The sequence below is a fragment of the Cygnus olor genome, chromosome 4 (genome assembly GCF_009769625.2).
Source record: "Cygnus olor isolate bCygOlo1 chromosome 4, bCygOlo1.pri.v2, whole genome shotgun sequence".
Lineage (NCBI taxonomy): Eukaryota > Metazoa > Chordata > Aves > Anseriformes > Anatidae > Cygnus > Cygnus olor.
Window position 1 is genome coordinate 65082718 of NC_049172.1, and position 24454 is coordinate 65107171.

The 24454-nt window shown below is 37.2% G+C and overlaps 1 protein-coding gene across 6 annotated transcripts in view; it reads right to left on the reverse strand.

The window, feature by feature from the left end:
- JAKMIP1 (janus kinase and microtubule interacting protein 1) overlaps positions 1-24454 on the reverse strand; it is a 155178-nt gene that overhangs the window by 99944 nt on the left and 30780 nt on the right. For all 6 annotated transcript variants that reach the window (XM_040556156.1, XM_040556155.1, XM_040556157.1 and 3 more), the window contains exon 2: positions 1284-1477. The gene's annotated coding sequence lies outside the window, so the exon portion shown is untranslated. The remainder of the gene's footprint in view (positions 1-1283; positions 1478-24454) is intronic.

Genomic DNA, 24454 nt, shown 5'->3' on the forward strand with positions numbered 1-24454 from the left:
ACAAAAACTTTACCCTTTCCAACTTCAGGACGTTTTCAGTAATGATTATGCACTGTACAGCTGTCATTTCTCATAGCACTCTCCTTGCTTAGGGTCATAATTTATCCTTCCATCAGAAGTGGAAGATAAGTGTTTTTCACTACCCACTATACTTAATAAAATTGCAGGGTTTATGAGCAAAAAAGAGGCAACAATTTCAATATGCAAACTGCAAAATATACACCAGGAAAGGATATTTTCTAGGTTTCTGCTACTTTCTTTATTTTTCAGCAATATAGTTTTTTGACAAACCTTGATGGTATTCAGTGTCTTTCTAGAAGTATTTCATTTCTAGGATCCAATGGCATTTTGCTGCATTTTGCATTTTGCAGAAGTTACAGAGTAGGGGTTGTCCAGTCTTCTTACTATTTCTAAATCTAGTAACTGCATTATCACTGCAGTTCCGCTGTAGGAATACTACATGTAAAAGCCAGGAGTTAGGCATTGCGTTAAACTCTTACCCTTGCCATAGTTCTCCAATAGGAGGAAACTGATATTTTTCCCCATATAAGTAGATGGTCTCTCAAGGCAACCAAACCATTGGCTTTCCATGCACAGCATATAAAGCTGCTTTCTGAATGCCCAGACTTGTACACACAATAAACACACAAAAGTCAACAGAAGGTTTGGAAAGTCTGTCGAAGCTTAGCATCAACAGGGTCCAAACTAGTCAGAAGCATTCGGACAACACCTCTCCGACCTATGGTTTGATTTTTGTGTGGTCCTGTCTGTAGCCAGGAGTTGGACTCAATGATCCTTGTGGGTCCCTTCCAATTCAGGATATTCTGTAGTTCTATGATTCTAGTGAAAGACTTTCTTCTTTATCAATGGTGACAGGTATACAGGACACAGAAACTGTGGTGAGGTTAGAAAGCATATGACAAATGTATGACACTGGGCAACATTTCTGTACTGAGGACTTAAGATTTTATGAGGGGAAAAAAAAACACAATTAATGAAAAATATCACGAGTATGAAAATGTTGATATCAAGAAATGTATTCACTGAACATAGGAAGGCTCCATGTAAAGGGAACCACATTAAAGCAGATAGAAACTTAGTACTGATTTGGTTTATTTTACTGACTGCACATCTGATTGGATTGAAAGTATATCTCAGCACAAAGAAAAAATATAACCCTTGAAGTTTCGAGTGATATTTTCTGTAATAAATTGATAAACATGTAACTATTTCTTAGCTTTTATCTTCTTCTGAGCAATCAACATGGTGGCAATGCACAGTACCTTTCTCTTGTCCTCAGGTCCCGAGGCAGTTGTGTCTGATTTTACATTAAAGAAGTTAACAGTGAGCAGCACCAGTAGCGAAGTCAGGAAGTATGTTTGTACTGGAATTTTCCACACCACAAGTCCTACTCCTATTGGCACATCCTCTTTTTCATCAGCAAGGAGGGATTTCTGAGCAATATTAGTGACATCATCTGTCAAACAAAAGAAAAAAAGAGATTTAATTCAAATCAGATTTGATGAACAGCTTTGACGGTAGTAATGCAATGAAAACAATTACACAGGGTAACAAAATGCAACAGAAAAAAAAGCATGCAAAACTACAACCGTGGCATCTTCTTTCTATTAACCACACATCCACACGTATGCAGAGTCTAATTCATGGTTGTTTTGGCCAAATGATCCCCAACGAAAGTGGGATGAAAACTGTTAAGCTACTTTACCATTAGAACAGGGCAGCACAGACTGGTAACTGAGCATAGCTAACGCTAAGGTTGTATTCCTTTTCGAAACAAATTACTTGTTTGAGGATTACAGGCTTAAGTTGTGGTGACTACCTAAAAATTGTCACATGCCCACTTGCCCTTGTCTTTGATCTTCATAAATACCCAAAATATACCAACAAAAGGAAGTTATCACATGTCCTATTGAACAAAGGACTAGACTGAATTTCAGAAACTTAAATTCTATTCTTTCTGTGTCTGTCCTGCATGGTGAAGGTAAAGATGCTAATTTCCTCTCTTAAAAAAATACTGAAAATAGATGCACAAAGCCCTGATATTGTTTCACTTCACATTTATTGAAAATACTTCAACATATTTTGATCATAAGGGGAAGCAATAGAAGCATGACAGCACCTTTACTTAAAACTGTGGAGTACAGAAAAGAGAGTGAAATCTCCTAAGCAACAAGTCTTGCAGTACACCCTTTGTGTTAGTCAGTCACAGACTTACACTTCAAAAGGGATTCAGACAAGGAAAACAAATTTCAATAATGTAATAACGTCTAATGCAAGCCACACTAGGGGCTCCAAAGCAGAGGGTGGGCAGACGTGACACAGAACCTATCAAAGTCCAGGGTCCTTCTGGCAGAGAGCTGCAAGCCAGACAAGATGCCGTGTCAGAACAGCACTGAAACATGACGGACATATCTATTACCTTGCACTTGGTTCAAGCCTTCACCAAAAGCTGTACCTCACACAGAATACACCAGGCTTGTGTCCAATGGTACCAGCCCCCAGAATGTTAACTCCTAACTGATTTCCTTTCTTTTGAAGTATTCCGTTCATTTCAAGTGGTTTGTTAAAGATTTTGTCAATTCTCAAATGTTAGTGGGATAAAAACTAAATCCTCAGGGAATAACTTAGCAGCTTGTTTGCTCAATAAGGACAACCACCTAGGCAGGATTTAATGGAAAAAAGGGGAAAAAATATCCGCATGCTTATTCCTTAGGGCCAAATTCTCTGCTGTGAGAGAATACATTTTAAGGGGATGAAAGTAGAACTAGGACCGTATCATGGCAAGAGATCAAAGTGCTGAAACAGCTTAGTCAGCATCTTTAAGTAGCACAGGAGGCTGGAAAAGAGGAATTCAATTTGTTTCTGTAGTACCAAACCTCCTCAGGGGACAGGGAGACCAAGAACCTGAATTTTTATGACGTCAGACTTCACCTCATCTTCATTATCCTTTTGGAGCTGCCCTGTTTCTAAATATTCCAGTCGTCATTCCACATAAAAGAACATCTTATTTTTTTTCTTCTTGCTTACAGAAGCTAATTTGAACATATTTGAATAAAAGGGAAAGAAGAGTTTTTGCAGTGCTAAGAGGTAAATGCAGAAATGTCTAAGAGAACAAGAATTTACTTGTCAAAAATACCAAAACACAGCAATCAGGCCAGCAAGAAAGCAGAGTTAGAAGACAGTTCTTGCTAAGTGGTCACAGAATAAATCTTTTCAAATTCAAGTTACCCTGATGAGTTTCCTACATTTAAAAATGTATTCGAGTTTCAACAGATCTATTCATTCCATAGTACTAACATTTTAAAGGAGAAGTTCTTGCATTCTAGCAAGCTTGTTTAAACAGCAGATGTATTTGAATTCTCCAGTAAATTTGGGAATAAAAAGTATCTTAATCATATTCTTGACCAGGAGGCCTTCCTATGTAAAGGGGACATTGTTTACAAAGTTTTGAGAAGGATGAACATAAATCAAGGACATGCAATTTCCAGCTGCTGAAATAACAGTATATATAATAAAAACAGTACCGCAATAGAACAATATACCCTTTTTAAAATGGAAGTTTCACAGGTATAGTATATCAGTGAGATTAAAACAGAAGAAGAATTGGGAGTAAGTTTTACAAAAACTATTGCAGGCTTGAAACGTATTTAATTATGCCTTTATGTCACTAGATATTATCAGAATGCTTCTTGTAATAAATTATCAGTAACCACTGGAAACCTACAACCCAATAATCCTTTAGTAGTTTTCCCACAGTTTCTTAAAAGATATGGTAATATAGAAATAATTTAAAGTAATTGGATATTTAATTTCCCATTTCCAGTAACTGTTATGCTGAATCAACTTCTGAATGTGGGAGGAAGGATAAAGAGGAGAGGGAAGTGGTTGGTTTGGATATGTATTTCTTAATCTACAAACAAACAAGAGCATTAACCGTACTCATTCAAATTCATTCAGAACTCAAAAGATATCATATATGCCAAAAACTCCTCAAAGAACCAAAGCTATTATAGAAATAATATGACAGTTAAGCTGATGTTTGATAAATGAGTAATTTCTCTCAGTGTAATGAAGTCACCAACATATTCATATCCTGTACTTAGGGCAGAACATGCTAAATAAGGAAAGTCGATTAAATTATGTGCTTTGTTATATAATGGCTCTCTAGACAAAAGTTCAGTGTTATAATAATGAAGGTTTTATTTCTGTTTACATGGCAATGACTTGCAATTCTGTCAACACTTCCCAAATACTTAGAAAAGGGATATATCCAAGATATTTTTTTCTGAAATGACAAACTGAAATACAAAGAATCTTCAGTGAAAATTCTGTTCCTGACACTTTATGTCATCATCTCTGATAGCATCATCTCTTGAGATCAACATAAATTTAAAGGTAAGAGCATAACAGATTGATGCTCTTTGCTTTAGATTCTCTAAACAGGCAAAGCACCCAGCGTTTATAGATTTTAGCCAGAGCTGCTCGTACAGGGCATCCTAATCCATTTTAACTCTTAAGGGAGTGCATTACCTGAGGAACATTAAAACCATAAGGTTAACAGATATTTTAGAGATTTCTTCTTGGAAAGTATAACACTTGAGGAAAGTTCCTCTGACAACTGGGGGAATGTTGCATATGGTCCACACATGCAGGGTCTGTAGACTACAAAAGGAAAAAAAAACACTCAGAAGACCTTTTGCAGTACAAGAGAGATAGTAGCCTTCCCTCCTCTGTCCTCCAAACCTCAAACAATCATAAGGCATGGGCCAACTCATCTTCAGAGCAGAAAGACAAGATAAATAACAGCCACATCCTTACCCTGTGGTAAGAGAAGAGTATTTTCCCTGAATATTTCAGATGCCCTCCTTATATTCTTGTACAGCTGATCCACATTTTGAAGGTTTTTTGGAAACAAGACTTTCTGGTTTTAGGATGACTAAGTGTAAAGCATGGTAGACAGTGACAAGAACGACCCAAATAAAAGGCAATTCCTTTGCAATGTGGCAATACAGTGCTGAGCACATCTGCGAGTTCTTTGCAGTAGTTGCTAGAAATTTTGCTTGGCAAATGCTTTGTAATAGGAATTTAATTAGAATAACTTCTTAAAAAAAAAAAAAAGGTAATCAAAAATTAGATAAGGGTAGGGTGGGGGTTCTTTCTTATTACCAAATGTTCACATATTAAAAAATAATAATACAGAAATCACACTTCTTTCCAAAAACCCGTGACATCTCACTATAGTACCTTGTTTTCTAACCTAAAGCTTTAAATTCATAATATTAATTTGATTTATTTGATTTATAATCTTCTAGCAGGACATATACATGTCTGGCACACAAGTTATATGCAAGAAGACTGCATCTTCCCAGTGGTGCCTCCAATCTTTGATTTCTAACAATGTGATATTTACTTTGGTACCAGATTTTCTGTAATTCCCAAGGGAGCAAAGAATTTACATGCACATAAATCAGTGGCACAGCCACAGCCCTTCGTGAATGGGACTCGACATGTCGACAGCCCAAACACGCCAGCAACACTTGTACACAATGTATATTGCTTGCTCTCTATTTTACCCATTTAGTCTCCACCTAATACACCACATTATAATCAGGAAATGTGAAGTCTTACAATGTGGCTGCACCAAAAGCAGACAGAAGAAGACCCGTATTTAACATAATCGCCAGCACAATATTTTTAGAGCATTCTACATATCCTCAATCAACATACACACAGCCAAATGTACAACCACCATCATTTTTATAGGGAACACACTTAGATCTTAATAGGTGCTGACAGAATGAGTGAGGACTTTTTCCTACTTTACTTATTTTTATATCATATTTGAAGTTGATAATAACAAAAAGCAAAGACATTATAAGCAGCGAGTTCTTGCCTACTTCTTCAACAAGTCTATCAAGGACACTGACAGAAACTTTCCTGATCTGTTTTAGTCTGTTGTTTTTATTGCAAAATATGTCTTCATTGGACAGAATTTTTATTTGGATAGTAGCAATGACCTGCTCTAGGTGGCCCTGCTTGAGCAGGCTGGGGTTTTAGACCAGATGACCAGAGGTCCCTTCCAAACTCAACCATTCTGTGGTTCTGTGACCTGAGCTGTCACAAAGCAACGAGAAGTAGAAGCAGTAACTCATTTTCCTGTCTCCACCATACTAGAGCTTTTTGTTTTGGCAACTACTTAACAAGTCACTCCCAGGGTCCATTTAAACTTCTGACAGCAATGGTGGACTACCAAAAAATAGGTCAACCATTGGTTTGTTTCTGCGTCGATTTTGCTGTACTGAAGATTAGTGTGACAGTTCGCATAGGCCCTAATGATGGTTTGTAAACAGCATGTCATGTAATACTGGTTTCATAGGAATTGGTATCATTCCTGCCACCTTGTTGTTTTAATTGGATTTTCAATGCTAGGAAAAATCTTCCTCTTTTTTTTTTTTTTTTTCCCTGAAGTGGGAAGCAATAGGCATTCATCAGCAAGTGTTGCAGAAGAACATGAGTGTGACTTCCGTGTACAGCTGATTTAACACCGTAAAACACACTTGGAAAAGAAGTTAATTACAGCATTTACTAGATTTTACATGAAAATTAGCATAGATTGCAAACTGCAGGACAGTTGCTTTTGTGTGTAGAAGTAGGCAAATCTATGTTACATAGTGCATATGTGTAACAAATATATTTTTGTAAATCTTCTTGGTAATTAAAATGACTGTGATGCAGAAGCATTTGTGTAGGGAAGAGTTATACAAGTGAAACTGTCTCCTTAAATACTAACAATAATTAAAACATTATTTAAGAATGACATTCTTTATTCATGAAATATCAAACACATTAATGTCTGTTAAAAAAAATCAAAAACAACAACAACAACAAAAATTTCAATGAGCTTTTGTGGCCATAGCCAATGGCCAGAGACTACACAGTCCCATTCACACTAAGAATCAGTCTTTTTATACATAAAGAAAAATAATATAACATTCAACATAAAAGTTTTTTACCCAACTCAGATTTCCTTCCTGGAGGCTGTGATGGGTGACACCTCTCAGCCCATTTACACAAGTCTATGGGTTCTTTTTGTTCCCAAATGTGCCCAAGGAGTCAACCTACTTCCTGGAGGCTCCAGCCCCCGAAATCCCTTCCTTCTGCTGAAATTAGCTTTCAGATAGTTCCACAGTGCTACAAGGTCTGAGGCTTCTTAGTCCTTACAAAAATAGACTATCCTTTTACACATGGTAACGTAAACGTTAATGTTACCATAGGATTTATATACGCAAGAAGGACGGGGATGTCAAACATACGTTACTACATCACACCATACCACATCATCTACAGTACAGGATAAAGTCGGTGGGTTTAGCACTTCAGCAGGAGCAGTACTGAGTGAGTTATGAATGTTGCTGTTATATTGTTTTTATAGAGTCTTAAAGGTTAAAAACACCAGTCACTTTACTAAGGAACTTTCAAGAACAAACTAATGTTTTTTATAGAAACTGATTTCTACAAAACCTTTGCATGTTATATAGATCCAACGTGCCCTCCTAGACTTGTAAACAGAGAGGTTCTAATGGGTGAAGTGGCAATTGGCAGACATCTTGGCCACAGTGACCATGAAGTAGTCGAGCCTAAAATCTTTGGTGATAGGAGGAAAACTGCTAGCAAAAACTCAATCCTGGATTTAGGGAGAGCATACTTCAGGCTGCTCAGGGAACTAGCTAGTAAGGTCCAGTGGGAGTCTGCTTTTTAAGGTGCCAGAGTCCATCAGTGCTAGTCAGTTTTTAAGAGCCATCTCTTAAGAGCACAGGAGCAGGCAATTCCAAAGTGTTGGATGTCAAGCAAGGGGAGCAGAAGGCCAGCTTGGCTGAGCTGGGATCTTCTAGAACTTAGGCAGAAAAGGAAAGCATATGGACACTGGAAGCAAGGTCAGGCAACACAGGAGGACTACAGAGATGCTGTTCGCCATAGTAGGGAGAAAATTTGTGCATCCAAAGCTCAATTAGGGTTGAAGTTGGCCAGTACTGTGGGGGACAACAAAAAGAACTTTTTAAAAGCATATTGACAGCAAGAGGAGGACCAGATATAACACTGGTCTGTTAGTTGATGAGGTTGGTCACCTCAGAATTGTAGAAAAAGCAAAGACAGATGTAAAGAACACATTAAACGTCTCTAGCACCGATGATGGGCCCTGGACCTGCCAGAGCCCTGAATTGGAGGACTGTGACTACAAGAATGACAAATTCTCAGCCAGCTCTGAATTTGTGCAGGAGTTGCTGCTCCAGCTGGATGCATGTAAGTCTATCGGGCCTGACGGGATTTATCCCAGGTTACTCAGAGAGCTGGCTGATATCATCACAAGACCTCTCCCAGTTATTCTGCAACAGTCCTGGGAATCTGGAGAGGACTCAATTGACTGGAAGCTGGCAAATGTTGTCCCAGTTTTTAAGAAGGGTAAGAAAGAAAATCCTAGTAATTACAGTCCTGTTAGTCTCACTTCAGTGCCTAGTAAATTATGCAGAAGATTATTCTGGAAGTTACTGAAAAACACTTGAAAGACAGCAGTCATTGGTCACAGCCAAGACGAGATCACAAGGTGAAAGTCCTAAGGAATTAAACTAACTTAATTTCATTTTATGACAAGGTTACCCATCCATCTGACCAACAGAAGCCAGTTGATGTAATATGCTTGGATTTCAGCAGAGCCTTCAATATTGTTTCTTACTTCTCAACAAAATGTCCAGCATACAGCTAGACATATGCATAATATGATAGGTGAACAATTGGCTGATGGGTTGGGCTCTAAGGGTTATAGCAAATGGGTTTACACCAGACTGGCAGCCAGTCACTAATGTGGCTCCCCAGGGCTCTATTTTAGAGCCAGTTTTCTTCAATGTTTTTTTAAGTGATCTCAAATGCACACTAAGCTTGCAAATAATACTAAACCAGGAGGAGGAGCTGTCAACTCCTTTGAGGGTAGAGAGGCCTTGCAGAGAGATTTTGACAAATTAGAGAGCTGGGCAATCACCAACCACATGACATTTAACAAGAACATGTGCAAGATTCTACACCTGGGAAGGGGCAACCCTGGCTGCATGTACAGACTGGTGGATGACAAGCTGGAAAGCAGCCCTGCAGAATGGGAATTGGGGGTTTTGGTCGATGGCAAGTTTAATGTGAGCCAGCAGTGTTCCCTAGCACCCAGGCGGGCCAACCATATCTTGGGATGCATCAGGCACAGCACTGCCAGCTGATCGAGGGGATTGTCCTGCACTGCTCTGTGCTGGTGCAGCCTCACCATGAGTACTGTGAGCAGTTTGGGGCACCACAGCATAAGAAGGACATAAAACTACTAGAGAGTGTCCAAAGGAGGGCTACGAAGATGGGGAAGGAGCTAGAGTGGAAGACATATGAGGAGTGGCTGAAGTCACTAGGATTGTTCAGCCCAGAGCAGAGCAGGCTGAGGGGAGGCCTCATGGCGGCCTACAGCTCCCTCACAAGGGGAACGGAGGGGCAGGCGCTGAGCTCTGCTCTCTGGGGACAGCGACAGGACGCGAGGGAACGACATGGAGCTGGGACAGGGGAGGGTCAGGCTGGGTGTTAGGGAAAGGTTCATCACCCAGAGGGTGGTCAGGTACTGGGACAGGCTCCCTAGGGCAGCGGTCACAGCACCGAAGCTGCCAGAATTCAATACAAGTTTGGACAACATTCTCAGACACAGGGCCTGATTTTGAGGTAGTCCTACATGTAGTCAGGTGTCAGACTCAATGATCCTTGTGGGTCCCTTTTTACTCATGATATTCTGTGATTCTATGATCCATGGACAGTTTCTAACCATTTCTCTCTAACGGAAGCTTGTTTCCAGATCAGTTTCAAGCTGCTGAATACCATTTTTTGTGCCCTGGACTTACCCAGCACTTGCAACTATTTTGTCTTGCTATTATACGACTTACTCAAAGGCATAGTCTGGAGCAATAAAGGTTTTCAAGACTATTTTTATTTTCCACTCCTACACGGAGTTTAGTAGTACCTTAGCAAAGTGACTGAGATTGCTGAGGCAAGATTGCCAATTAGACTGGCCCTCAAGGGGCCTTATTCATGTACTAATTTTCTTCCTCACTATTTCAGCTATTACAGACTTGTAGTTCTGTCTGAAGTGTTTTTCATACCTAAGTCACTGATAAGGCAATTATGTCCGAAGTCCTTCCATGATGGAAGAGTAAAGATCGACACTTTTAAAAACAGCTATTTTTCCACTGGTGCTCCTCAGGCCCTAGAATTTGCTAAACTTAAGCCTAATTCAAGATTTATTAGGCTGTTCTGGCCTTTATGTTTCCCACACACATGGCTTGTTTATTTGCTGTTATGCCTCAGCAGTTGATTCAAAACAGGTGGATGTGGTGCTTAGGGACATGGTTTAATGGGTGATAGTGGTGGTAGGGGGATGGTTGGACCACATGATCTTGGAGGTCTTTTCCAACCTTAATGATTCTATGATTGGGTTTATGTGGCAAGATTGTGGTAGGGGGTAGGGGAATGCAGAGGTGGCCTCTGTGAGAAGAGGCTAGGGGCTCCCTCTTCTCACAGCAAGCCCCCATCAGCTGCCTTGGCCTCCTACTACTACTGTAGTACATAAATATGGAAGACATTCATTCAGCATTTATAAGGGTATGAGCACATATATGTTGGTGGCCCTTTACAAAAACAACTGGATTTCTAAGCCTAAACAACCTGCAAGCTGTTTCTCATATCTCAACCCTGAAAGCCTCTATGCAAAGGCTAGAATTTACTCATTTAACTTCTTAATTTAAGTCAAAGTCAATTAAGCAAGAAACTTTCACATCGGTAAGCTATTAGCATGAGTCCGGAAATAGACAAAAGTGACTTTCTACAAATAATAGCATTCCCATTAAATTGCCTTGTGCACCAATAAGGAAACTGCACTGTGCCATAACAGTTATACTTCATGGTATGCATTTTATTTTTCAGAGGTTTTAACAAACTACTCAAAAATTTTTTCTTGCAGCTCTATGGCAGTTCTTTCCTTTAAAAGCCAGATCCTAACAGCTATCAGCAGTCTTAAAATACACTGTTCAGTAAGAGAAAAATTGAAATTAATACATTTAAAATTCCAACCAAAATGAAAGCCAAAAGTTATACTCTCTTTGTCAGGTTAGAAGTTGGCATCATGTGAAGAACTGGAAAAATATAAATTTCTGCTTCATTATGTTACAAATACCTTGTAGGATACAATCACATAGTATGCCACTTAAACCTTTCCACTAATATCAGAATAAAATTTCTGACTTGAGTTGCTGCTCTTGTATTTTTATAATTTTTTGCACAGCTAGTTCGAAAAATGAAGAACAGTAGCTATCTGAAAATTGCCAAAGATTCAGAAAGTTAGAATATACTCTGCCTGAACAGGCTAAAATTGTTTGTCAAAAGGAGGCATTCAAGATGTCAAAGACTCATTACAGAGGCAGTCCACTATAGTGCTATAATCTCCTAATTCCATAAATTATGCATTCCTAAATACAGACATGTATGCATACAAAAAAAAAAAAGCATACCTAGTTAAATCAGAAATAACATTAAGTTGGAAGAAATTTGTTGATATACCTACCATGAATTTCAGCACTAGCTTTACTTACTATTTTTCCTGTTTAAAACTTATCCCTCTTACAAACTTCAAATCAATGTTGCAGGATCAAATTGCATATACTCTAAAATCAAGGAAGCCAAAGATAAAGTCATTTAACCCTCATTTCCAGTTTTCTTCTTTGTATCCCTTGAAACATGTATTCTCTATCTTCCTTTTCATTACTAATACACAGTGCCTAACATAATACTGGTAAAACATCTAACACCACAGATCAGTCTCATCAAATCTGCCGTTTCAGCCATCCAGGAACACCTACACAGGTGATGACCAGTACTTCTTTGCAGATACAGTATGCCAAGGGAAAAGGTGTCCTCAAGGTCACACAATGAGTCAGCAATGAATTGCAAAAAGGACTTGGGGCAGCCACGTTGCACATGCTTCAAATGCAGTTCAGCACTTAGCCCTTGGAATAAAACCTACGTTTTCCATACCTAAATGCATCAATTAGCTGTGTGTTATGACACAGATTGAGCATCCTCTTTGATGTTCAGTTTAGAGTACATTACTACTAAACGCTTCAGTTCCAACAGCAAAGTTGCAGATCTCTACGTTTCTTAGAGTTACACAGAAACCATTAAGTACACGGATCCTGCATGCTTAAGGACTTCATAGTGATCATTAAAATGACAGATGTACATAAATGTGTAAATTCTGAGCTTCTCTCTGCTCTCTTCTGGATTTCTACAATGACTTAAAATTTAATAATATCAGAACCTGGTTAACATATTTTTCCACCTACTCATAAAATGTATTTAACATGCTGTCTCTGACTAGAAAAAGCGATGTACAATAAAAGCTGATAGAAGTTTAATTCTCCCAGAAACCTCGTCGAGTCCAATTAAACACTGACAAGCGTAACAGTTTGAAACAGGCACTGTTTGATACAAAGACATTACTATCTTCCAATAAAGGACTTCACTCTAGTTTTACATGAACAAAGAGCTGCTTCCAGTTAGAATCATAATAATGGGGGATGGGAGAAGAAATAAATCCGAGTGATCTTTAGATACTTGCCTTTATGGAACAATTACCCTGTGGTCTGATCACATCCTTCTTCAGCCTTTTCACCAACTGCATGGTAAGCAAAAGTGCTGAAGAGATGTGGTAATGTGTAATCATACTAGGTATTAAATTCCAGTTTTCTGCTAATTCCCTTCCAGTTATGTACCAAACTGAATTCTTCAGATGCCACTATTAGGAGGATTTCATGCCTGACAGTAGCACACTTCACAACAGGACATACAAAAATTTTACAACTATTACTGAAAATGCATCTACTTGTCGAAAGATATTTAGGTGTCTGGAGATGTAAAGAGCTAGTCGTATTCCTTAAAACTGACAAGCAATGTATGCTGATACTTAAAATCCTTTTTCCTTTCTCTCCTCAGGCATTTTTATATTATATAAATACACACACGCACACAGAGTAACATACATATTACATACCAAAACAGAATGCTGTCAAACACATTGCAGAAGTGGCCACGGATTTGGAAGAATAAGTCAGTTTCCGGGATGCTTAATGTCCTGCACTCTCATCCCCAGAAACAGCGACCCAACCAAGGCACTATGCTCGTGTTCACAAAGGCCAGGAGGAATTTTAACTGGGTTGTGCAATACCACAGTAAAACAGCCACGCTCTGTACTGCTGGGAGGAAAGAGGTGACAGACAACAGGAGGAGCCAGCCTGCAGGGCACAGTGCCTACAAAGTACTCTGTGTAGTGCGTTTTTTTCCTGGATTTGTTACACTCCCTTTGACATTTCAAAGATCTGTTTATAAAACTGTGCAAAATATCTATCTTTCGAGAACATGAGCATGGGGACTAAGCACAGACACAAGCTTAGTTCTAACATTCCTACAAAGAAGTTCCTCACAGCTCTCATCACCGTGACACATGCTGAGCTTAAAATTCTTGCAGGCCTGTCAGCAGTAACATAGCTCAGCTTATTTTACTTTGCCAGTTCAAAAAGTTCAAGCTCAGCAGCCGTAAGTGCAACTCTGTGTTGTTCTCTCATTTCCACACCTGTGCAGAGTGAACCTTCCCCTCTTCTGCTGGCTCAGGGCACCCTTGGTTTTTAAAAGTGTCCTGCTGCCCTAATAGATTTGCAAAACAAAATGAACTCAGTTCCAGGAGAAGTCTCAACTTCCTTTAATTTGTCTGCTCCATAATGAATTAATTTTGAAATGAATATTCTTCTAACATTATGTCAGGAAGTATCAACTCAAAACATTTGCAATACCAAATACATTGTACCAAGTATTTTTATTCATGATTCAGTTAAGCAGGTTTATCTCAAAATTATTCATCATACTAACTATGACTTTGGTCTATTTTCCTGACATTGTTAAGAGTATTAATTTATTTTTCACTTTCTTTATAACACCACTTTTAATAAAGAATCATAAAATAATGACTTTAAAAAAAATAATGCGCATTGCATTGCCATATAAAACTTGAATGCTACACAGAAAGGTTTCAAGAAATTCTTTGTTTGGTTTCAGTTTTCTTGGATGGTTGGTTGGTTTTAGTTTTTGCTTTTCCCACATTTAATAAATGATTTTATTCCACATTATGTTTACTGCATATTTATATAATCACCTCTTAGTAAATAAAATTTCAGGTGAAATAGACTGCTGCTCGAGTCAGTGAAGATGTATTAGAAAAAGAGACTAACATATTCATGCTGGTGTATCAAAGGATCCATATTTATTAAGGACAATGGGACAAAAAGTCAAGGAAATTGCAACCATCAGCAGAAGTGCATGTGTTGCTGATAAAATATATTTCAGAAGCCATGTAAAAGGAATACAGTCCTCAGATATAGTTCAGCTGGATTGTACACTCCTTTACACAGCTAACGTTTGTATATAGAGATAAAAGTGTATATATATATATATATATATATATATAAAACATACACAAAAAAAAGATTTATTTTTTTGACCAGCATCCATTTTCAAATCTCTCTCTAAAGCAGGAGAAAATAACACTTTTAATATCACTTCCTTCAGAAGGGTTTAAAATGAATACACATACACTTTGAACTTTCTGGCATAGTTTGACTTTTGTCAAATGGTAGGTACATTGGTACATGGCAGGCCTAATGCTGTGGACATGACCATTTATGTGGTACTAAAGGCAGTTCAGTACCAACTACCACCCTCTATGCTTATCACCTGATACATCAGGCAGAGTGTTGAGTTCTTTCTGGTTCAGCACAACCTTTTAATTAAGCTGTTCACAAGGTTGCGTGTATCTATTGTAATTTAAAATCTGGCAGACTTCACAATTGTCCATTTGTACATCCATCATCTTGAGCAAACCTGCACTAAATTTCTTCTTGTCACCATACAGCCAACACATCCGCAAGCTTTGTAAAATCCTTGTTTTTTTTGTTTGTTTTTTTACAATATTCACTCACTAACACAATTTATTTGTTGAAAGCATAACAGCTGTTATAAAGCAAACAAAATACAGTTAAACTGTATACTGGAACACTGCTAAGTATGAAGTGTTATTGTCTTTCAAATTTGATGGGTTCAAAGTTAGTTAATTTCAGACCACCGAACACTTAATGCACAACAAAAGAGAAATTGTTTTAAAGTTTCTCAGAAGTAACTTAATTAAGGATTATAGGATATATCTATAAATACATACATAATATATCTGTATCTGTGACTTAGCCACCTAGTTAATATCATTTTTAAAATACCAAGCCAATCAGCAGCATTTGAGGAAAAAAATAAATAAAAGTTACCTATAAGATAATTGATGTTTCTTGGTACTTCAACAGGAAGGCAACAGAAAGGAAGTCATAATCCCACAAGATCCTCTAGCTGCTGTATGACAATAGGATAAATATTCCCTTTCTTTTGGTTTTACTGTTCCTAAAATATGACTTAGTACTCCCACAACCAAGTGATCAACATGTTTACAGAGGGAGGAGGAGACGATTTATGCACACGGAACTAGATTTTCCTATGTATACACTACTTGTTTACTCTAAACTCCATAAAACTTGGTAATTGTACAAGAAAGTTTTAATATAGTCTGCTCTAATTCCAAAGTCTGGAGGCATGGAGTAAAAAAGTATTCCCCCATCAGTATGCTGCTCTTTGGAAGCGTGTTGTGACCTGAAGAGTTTCTCCAATCATTCTTGTTAAGGAGCAAAGTTATTCCAAAATTTATAAATACCATTATAACATCTCAATAAGAAAATGTTGAAATCAAGAAAATTGATGACTGAAGTTTCAAACAGGCCTGAGATCCTAATTCAAGAGCAGCACCAGAGTCTTTTAAGAGAGAGACTTGATGAATCAGTAATATGGATACATTGATCAACTGGAAATCTGGCAAAGACTTGATACATAATATTCCGTTCTAATACAGAATTATTTTTATTGCAATTATTATCATCTATTACAGAATTATGTAAAATACTTGATTTAAATTATATATATATATATATATATATAAATCTAAAGTGAGGCCAGGGTTAGAAGAGCAACATAAATAATGCAATTTTGACCAAAAAAAAAAAAAGGAAGATACATAACTTTATTCCAACTCGCATCTTGTGCAAACTACAAAGGTGGGGTAAGAAGCTAAAAAACACTTGTCCCTTGACCTGGCTCTTGCTAATTACCAGTTCTAGCATTAATTAAATTTCTTAATTAGGCTAAAATCCAATAAAGTCCAACCTATACTACAAATGATAACTGTACTAGAGCATAGCATCTTGCTGGCTTTGCTGCATCATTAGTGCCTCTCAGCGAGTGTCAGCTGCAGGACAGGCGTGCTTTTGCACCTCAGCTCTGGAGCCAGGGGAAGCCATCCAGCAAAGTGAGCACTCCTTCAGCTACCCCAGAAATTACTACCTGTTACTCAGAACATCACACAGCCCAGTAGATTCAAGTAAATATAAACCAATAAAAAGGCTTTATAAAGGCACAAAACCATGTTTTTTATTATTTGTAACACCGGCTTTCACATTTCTTAGTTGAGTGCCAGTAGGACAAAGATCATATTGGAATTCCCTTTAAAGTTAAAATAATGCAACTATATATAATGATATTTTATTGAAAAATATGGTGTATTGCACATACTAAAACATTTGCTATCTACATTTTTTTTCAATTTAGAGAAAGGATGAGCTTGAAATGTCAAAACCTGGAGTTCTGCCTAAAAAAAGTTTACCGTGTGAGCTCCAAGAAGGAATTCTTAAGTTACCATCCACAAGCAACAAAAAGATGTATATAATTATGTCTACATCAAAAATTTCTTCTGAAACAAAGGAGATAGTTTGGTTAAAATGCTGTGAATGATAAACTATCTAGAAGGTCCCAAGTAGCACATACCAAGAAGTGTCTTTAGCAACTTAACCTCATACTGTGCATCTGTCCCAAAAAGCAGACAAATTAGTGCCTAAAACATACCACCTCTCCAGGATCTTGGAGACAGTAACAGAAGAAAATGAAACTGGGTTGTAATAAGCAAATTGGAGACATTAATACTTTATCCAAAGTAATTAACATTATGTTTTGCTCAATTACAAGTTAACATTGCAAACAGCCAAAATATATCTGGTATGGTTATCACCACATGAGGTGGTTCCTTCCTTCTTTTCAGACTAGACTACTGCATCCAATTTTATGCAGAAATAGGCCATTAAAGGAGTCTAGAGGGAAGCAACAAGAAATAACCTAAAAAGTGTGGCTGAAAAGAAAATAAGAAGTGTGAAGCACCTTCCTATATGTGAAAGGTTTTTGCCAAGAGAATGAGGAATAAACTCCTCACCAGATGAGGTGTGAGGCAGGTGAGAAAGGAGCAGGATTTAGGTTAGATAATGTGAGGGAGAGGGGGGATCCAGTAAGACTGGCTTAGTGAAATAAGCTAGAAAGAAGAAACCTGGAAAGATCTATCAAATCTTTTTTGACAAGTCAACTCCACCAGGCAGGCCGTTAAGAACAAGCTGAATAAATATGTGCTTTATATACCAGTGCCTCTCTCAAAGAGGACAACACACCAAATAATGTCGAATCCCATGTTTAAAGATTTCTGTTTAGCTATTTTCTGCTAAATTTCTTGTTACAGATTTGTAGGGGGGAGTGAATAGGTAACTTGCAGATTAGTGCATTTAATACAGCTCATGAACATTTAACATTTGGGCAAAGTAAAACACAGACAGGGTGCAATGGGAAGGAAATAAACATCCAACTGAAATGATTGCTCCAAATCTATTCCACGTCAATATACAGTTCAACACAAAAAGCATCTGCCTTATCATCTAACATCTACAATGATGGTGAACCTATTTGCACAAGTACCAGCAGTGACTTTTCTTTGCATGCTCAAAGACAACACGGACAACTCCCTTTTTAAGCATCAGTTCACTACACATTAAAATAGTTGCCTGGTATTCTACTGACTCCTCTGCAGTTATTCAAGTTTTTCAGAGGCATAACTTCTGAGAAGAAAAAAGAAGAGAAACACACACACTACATGGTTAACTTAACTGGCATTGCTCCGAAAATGACAGACACATCTGTTGAAAACAAAACAAAACATAAATGCTGTAATTGTTCAACTAACTGCAAGCTTCTACAGTCCTCTTAAAGCAGGTTTGATCCAGCAAAACACAAAATATGAACATTCTTCATTACAGAAGAATTCAAAACACTCAAGAGTTCCTAAATCTTCAGCAGCTACAACTGACCTGATGTGTTGATATACAGCATGTTTGAGAGATCTGCCTTTATAAACCACAACTTTTATAAGAGAATAAAGGACTTGAAAAGAAATTGTTCACACTTTTTCCATATCATGTGTTTTATAATAGAAATGCAAACAATTAAAAATGTCATTCTATATCTAATTTTGTATCTTACCTGCTTTGTACATGATAGACTGACATAATAAGATTAATATCAGCTTAGCAACTTCTTGCTTCCTGTAGATCAGTATTACCTATTGGTATTAGAAGAAAATCCCAAACACCAAATAGTTATTTGCACTTTTTATAACACAGCTTGACTATTATTTATCAGTCAGGTCACCATGTTGATTTTTTTTTTTTTTTTTTATATTATGTATTGCTGTGTTTTACTGGAATATGTTATGACCACACAATCTCTGCAGGAATAAAATGATTTTGGTTAAGGAAGGAACATCAGCCCTTACTGGTATGTTTGTGGATATTAAAATAACCTAGAAAGGGCGAAGTCGGACAAGTACTATGTTGACAGCACTTTTGTCCACGTTACTCTTTACAGAGTCCAAAAGTAAATAAATTATAATAATAAAAAAACTCTCTGCTTCTTTCTTCTATGGGGAGAATGTTAGAAATCTGTATTACCATGACAGAGATTGCAGCAGTCAAAACCATTTCCCCAAACTGGAAAAGTTTAACAGAATAAATGCATAAAAAAATAAAATACAATCAGGCATCCACAAAATTTTCCTGATTGCCTACAAGTTAGTAACACACTGGTAGCATCTGTGGTACAAACAGTCAACAGCCTACCAATTCCCTTATTTTATCCCTCTTACAACTTTATTTCAAACATAAGCAGAAGCAGCCTCTCAAACTGCTAACTTTAGGAAATCCAAAATCAGACCCCTAAATAATTTTCAATATTGAATGAAATTCTAGCCATACCACTTGAAACATTACAGCATCACTAGAAATGTCTCAAAGTAGTCAGATCTATCATATGTATCCACATTTTCAGTTTCAACAAATCATGTGCATACAAAGAATGGGGTTGTCAAAACAGAAAGAATGACAGCTTAAATGACACAGCTAGGGGAAATTCATCCTAAATATTTAGATTCGTAATTGTTTTGAAACAAGCAGCTCACAGCATTGGGATTTTGTAACTATAATCTCACCTAAGGATGCTTTCTGACCTAAATCTGTAAACTACATTACAGTTTCCAACTGATGATACATAAATTAATTTGATGAGAGAAAGGTTCATTATTGAAGACTTAGGGTCACAGGGTCCAGGGTCATACATTAAAGTCTAGGGGCTGTGAACTTAAGGAAATTGTCTCACATCAACTTCCACAGTAACGTTAATAAATGGAAAAAATAAATAAATCACTGTAGGATCTGCAATGCCTATCAAAAACAAAACAGTTTTTGACATGCGCCAAAAAGCAGAGCATAGAGCATATTCCCTTCATTCCACTTATGTTGGCCAAACAAAAATTACATCTTCACTGTGAACACACAAGCTAAAAAGATATATAACAGGAGTAAAAACAAATGATACAAAGGTAATCTTAAATGTTGTTTGGATGTGAATGGCTTGTAAATGTTTGCTATTTGTATATAGCCTGCCCAGATGCGAACAGAAGTCTTACTGCATTACTTACATTTATTTAAGTAACAGAAATTAAGGATAGAAAGACATAACCAACATTAACTGAGTACTCACACAGGTAAGAACCCTAGAATTTTTCTGTCTTAACAGATGAGTCAGATTAATCCATTAGGATAATATATCTAAAAAAAAAAAATAATCTAGCAACATCTGCTTAATATTTGAGTAGCAGTCTGGTCAAATGGGCTGACGCCCATACACGAGCGTTTAATGAGCACGTGAAGAATTCTTTCTAAATATAAACCTCGGTAAACTTTACTGTAGGTGGGAGAACCAGACTTCCTTCTGTGTGTATTTTTCTAAATTACTTGCAGATTCACCATCTGTATTGTTTAGACAACATGCAATACTAGACAACAGCACAGGCTGCTGAAGAGCTTAAGCATAACCATACAGGCTCAGACCACGATCATACGTACAGGCAAGCATACTGACTCTGCCAGTAACTGGGTACTAATCCAACAGCAGATGTCTTTGGATAAAAAGGAGAACAAACCAAATGGGGGGGAGGGAGGGGAAGACAAAAAGTATGGAACAGCTCCTGGGCAAAGAACAATCAAGTGAAGAACTCATCAGCTTAGAGAGGCAGTTTGAAGGTGGATATTTACATGATTATTAACGTGAAAAAGATACTCAAGAATCAACTGGACACTTTTCTGGAACAAAAATTTAGTAGGATTCAGGTTTAGGGGAGGGAGGAAAGGGAGGAAATCTTCAAGCAACAGGTAGTGAAGCTTTAATGAAAAGACGTGTGGCACTAAAAATTTAGATGGGTCAAAGGGGAGAATGAACAGATCTCTGAGAAAAAAAATCCACTAATGGTTACTAAAGACAAAGAAAATTATATTCAGCATGGAAAACCACTGAGCTACAGACAACTGGAAGCTGGAAGAGTTAAGTGGAAAGTATCATGTATTCTTGACCTGCTTTTACCCTTACCCTGTCCTCAGATTAGTTACGCTTAGGATACCAGATGCTGTGTTAAGTAAGATGCAATATGACACAGTATGATGTGTCATAAATATTACAAGAACATACAAGAATTGGTCAGCTCAAGATTACGCTTAAGACCTATACTGAAAGTTTCTTGACCCTCACTCCAAAAATATTATGGTACTTGTTACAGCCAGCATTAGAAGAGTGGACTTGAGTTGTTTAGCTGCAAACATTTCAATGTTTTACTTGGAAAAGAAACAAACACCTTTCTTAATGTCTTGTTTTCCATAAAACTGGATCATTTTAATTAGATACAAGTTATTGAAGGACACACAGATCATATTATCATTTTTTTCTTTTAGAACATCTCTGAAATATGATTTTTACTGAATTAAGTTTTCATAATTTCCTTAATAGTGAGTAATACTTGAAAAATATTATGCCATTATCTTTGTATTTCTAAGCATAGTGTTTATGCAGATTTTTTGTTGCTGTTGGATAAAATTAGAGAACAAGCCTATTTCTAGTTTCAGAAATGAATAACGGACATTAAAGTACAGTTTGGGATGAAGGGGGGTGAAGTAATTGCCTAAAGACTGGTTACCATCTTCATCCTGTATTATGGTGTCAAGCTGTCATGTTGAAATGCATATAAAAAAACACAGAAAAGAAAAAGCAATCTGACAGTAATTTATACAGCAGATTTCCTAAAGCTGTAGGAAAAACAAGTTCTGTTTGATACACCTTGTTTTTTTTTCCCCCACTCATATCTTGAGGGCTTTTCTCAACATCACTGGAACTACTTCTTACGGAAGGTTTAGGAAAATTCATACCTAAGGCATTGCATGATTTTTTTTTCACTCCATGACATTTATTACATTTCATGCTCTGAAAAGCTGCTCAGCTTTCTGAAAATTCTTTAAGGAATGACATGAGTAATATACACTTGATATTCATATTATGTACGATTTTCCCATTGATATTGTGGATATTCATATTACTGTAATACATTGCTGAAAACCTACAAATCTGTTTGCTTACTTTTAAGGGGAGGAACAACTATAATATGTGGAAATGATGTATGAATGACAGATATATTTCAGAGTTTTTAGTATTTCAGCAGTGTTCCACAAAAGATGTTCATCATGCTATAGACTTGTACCATTGCCTACTCACTGGATAAATTTTGTCTGTAATATATAATAACGCCACACAACTGCTTTATAGCTGTATTAGCAGCATACCTATTTCAAATAATAGTGATCATACACAAAACTGCTAGGCCAATGAAATAAAACATGAAGGCTAGGGAAGTTTGTGTTTTAGATGTTAATCATATGTAAAAACCTTTAAGGAAAAAGAGAAAGTCGTCACAAAAATGTTTATACATGTCCTTCAGGTAGCATACTCTTAGACAAAACCTGATGGTTTCAATTATTATGAGACACTCTAGCACAAAAAAAATATAACTTTCTGAAACAGAATTTGTCATTTTGTGACCAGGTGGGTTAGCGTCCTTCACAGTGACAGATGACCTGCAGTCCTTCTCCTTTGAGCCCACAAAGAAGCTGTATGAGACCTATGTCAGAAGTACCCTGCGTGATACTGCGATGCTATCTCAGTCTCCTGCTCCTCCCTCTTCCACTCAGAGATTTTCTTCCCTGCTCAGCTGGTCTCCCACCTATTGACTCCAACTGCTAGAAAATGCCTGCAGCATTAATGTGTATTCTTCCATTTATTAGAAGAATGGTTAATTGACATTTTATGCCTCTTTTCATCCCAACATACTGAATTGATACCATGCACATAAAATCTATATTTAGAAACCAGTCTGTAGGTTCCATTATGTGCTTGTTTACAGCACATAAAAGCCAGCTCTCCATTATCAAAAAATGAAACACAGAAGTAAGAAGGCGCTTTTTATTGTTGCCATCCTTTCAAGAGGATTTTCTTTTCTTCGAAGTGGGAAGTACCAGTATAGTGGCACAGATCAGCCCGTATCAACCATGCTATAGGTTCACATCAAGAAGAGTTAAAAGGGAAAAGGTCTAACAAAGCTGAATTCACCCTTTACAATGCTGAAGTTCAATTATTTCTACCTTGCTTCCTTAGCAAAACCAGAAGGAAGCATAGCAACACTTTCTATTGAAAAAAGCTTCATTTGTCTAACACCCCAACATGCAATGGCATGTGCATATATGCTTCACAACAGGAAGGAAGAAACTTCAGCATTAAGGTACTTTGGTTAACAAAAATTTGTTCCTGTTTTTTTCCTTTAAAATGAAAGAAAATGATTCCTGCAGAAAATGACTGCTTCATAGCTTCAATCCCTCCATTTCTATTGAAATTCTGAGAACTAACAGCTTGAAGTTTCCCTAGAGGAGAAATGAAGAGAGAAAAGCTCTGAGGAAAAAAGAACATATATATATATAAAATCTTCTCCTGAAAGATTCTACAAAAAAAAAAAAGAAAGAAGAAATTGCTCATCTTTTCTATGAGAAATTCTCTAAGTGGGGAACTGAGGCAAAAGGATTTTAAAACCTGTCCAGGATTACACGTGCAGCCTGTGACAGAAATAAACCAGGATAATCCATTTAAATCTTATCATAACAACTGTTACTAATCTTGTTATGAAAGCCTTACTTTTGCTGAGGGTAGGGCACAAATTTCTGAGTTGCTTCAACTCTCCTCTCTCAGTATCCCATTAGACTTCATAGTAACCACTACCCAAGTGTGCAAAGGCACATGGAATCTTTCCATGAGTTTTTGTTTGTTTAGTTGGTTGGTTTTGTTGTTTGATTGTTTTTTCCTTCCAGAAGTTATGAAGGTATTGCATTTCTAACTACTTTTTCACATAATGAATAAACCTACCCCGTAACTACCCCTTTAGTCTTTAGGGCAATCCTTAGGCACATATTGAAATGAATTAGTGTAACTCCCCCTCAAAAGCAAACAAGAGTACTTTTAGTTGACAAAACTTCCATAGGAAAACAATCCTAAACTCAGAGCCCTTCTTAGGTGTAGTCCATTCCATTCTCTCTAATTTATTTCATTTAGTTATCAAGATTTTCTTTACAGAGCAGGATTATAGGCTACTAACTATGAAAAATAGTACTTGGATTTTTCAGCTCCCCATCTGCTGGTAATATCATAACATCATATTACTTCTTGTAAAACAGGCTAGCTACATCTTCAGTAGCATCACTGGCCCTCAGTAACATTTCTTTTTTCTTGTAGTGCTGTGTTTGATTTTTTTATTATATTAGAAAAGTCTTAATCTGTTGTTATTCATGTGCAACTGGAAACAACAGAAAGACAGCATCTCATCTAAGTTGCCACTTAAGCTTCAGATACAATGATTTACAGGACTTCTATCTCCCACTACGTCAAAGACTCCTGAGCACACAGTGGTACTGTAGGGCAGAAGTTCCCAAAG